Source organism: Elephantulus edwardii, unplaced genomic scaffold (genome assembly GCF_000299155.1).
Source record: "Elephantulus edwardii isolate Elephantulus edwardi_28Jun2011 unplaced genomic scaffold, EleEdw1.0 scaffold00292, whole genome shotgun sequence".
NCBI lineage: Eukaryota > Metazoa > Chordata > Mammalia > Macroscelidea > Macroscelididae > Elephantulus > Elephantulus edwardii.
Genome location: NW_006400042.1, coordinates 1384448 through 1384985, shown reverse-complemented (window position 1 = coordinate 1384985; position 538 = coordinate 1384448).

The following is a 538-nucleotide window of genomic DNA, read 5'->3' as shown; positions in this document are numbered from 1 at the left end:
TATATAATCAAGAAGCTGAGCAAACACCGTATTTAATAGACCACAAAAGAAAAACACCAAGGCATATCACAGTCAAATTTGCCAGAACTAAAGATAAGGAGAGAATTCTGAAAGGAGCCAGTGAGAAACAAGGAGTAACCTAAAAGGAAGAGCAGATAAGATTAAATGCAGATTTCTCAGCAGAAACCATGTGAGCAAGACGACAGTGGAAGGACATATATCAAACACTCAAAGAACACAGCTGTGAACCATGAATACTGTACAGTGAAACTGTCCATCAAATATGAAAAACCAGAAAAACAGAACCTAAGAGAGTTTGTAAAAATAAGACAGTATTGCAGGAAACACAGAAAGACGTCCTACTTAGAGAAGTGCCACAGGAAGCAGGACAGGCAAAGTAACTAGGAACAGGACCAAAAAAATTCAACAAAATTATAGGAATAAAACCTTGTTGTTGTTGTTGTTGTTATGTGCCTTGCGACTCATAGCGACCCTATGCACAAGGGCCCTAAACCCTGCTCTATCCTGCGCCAACCGC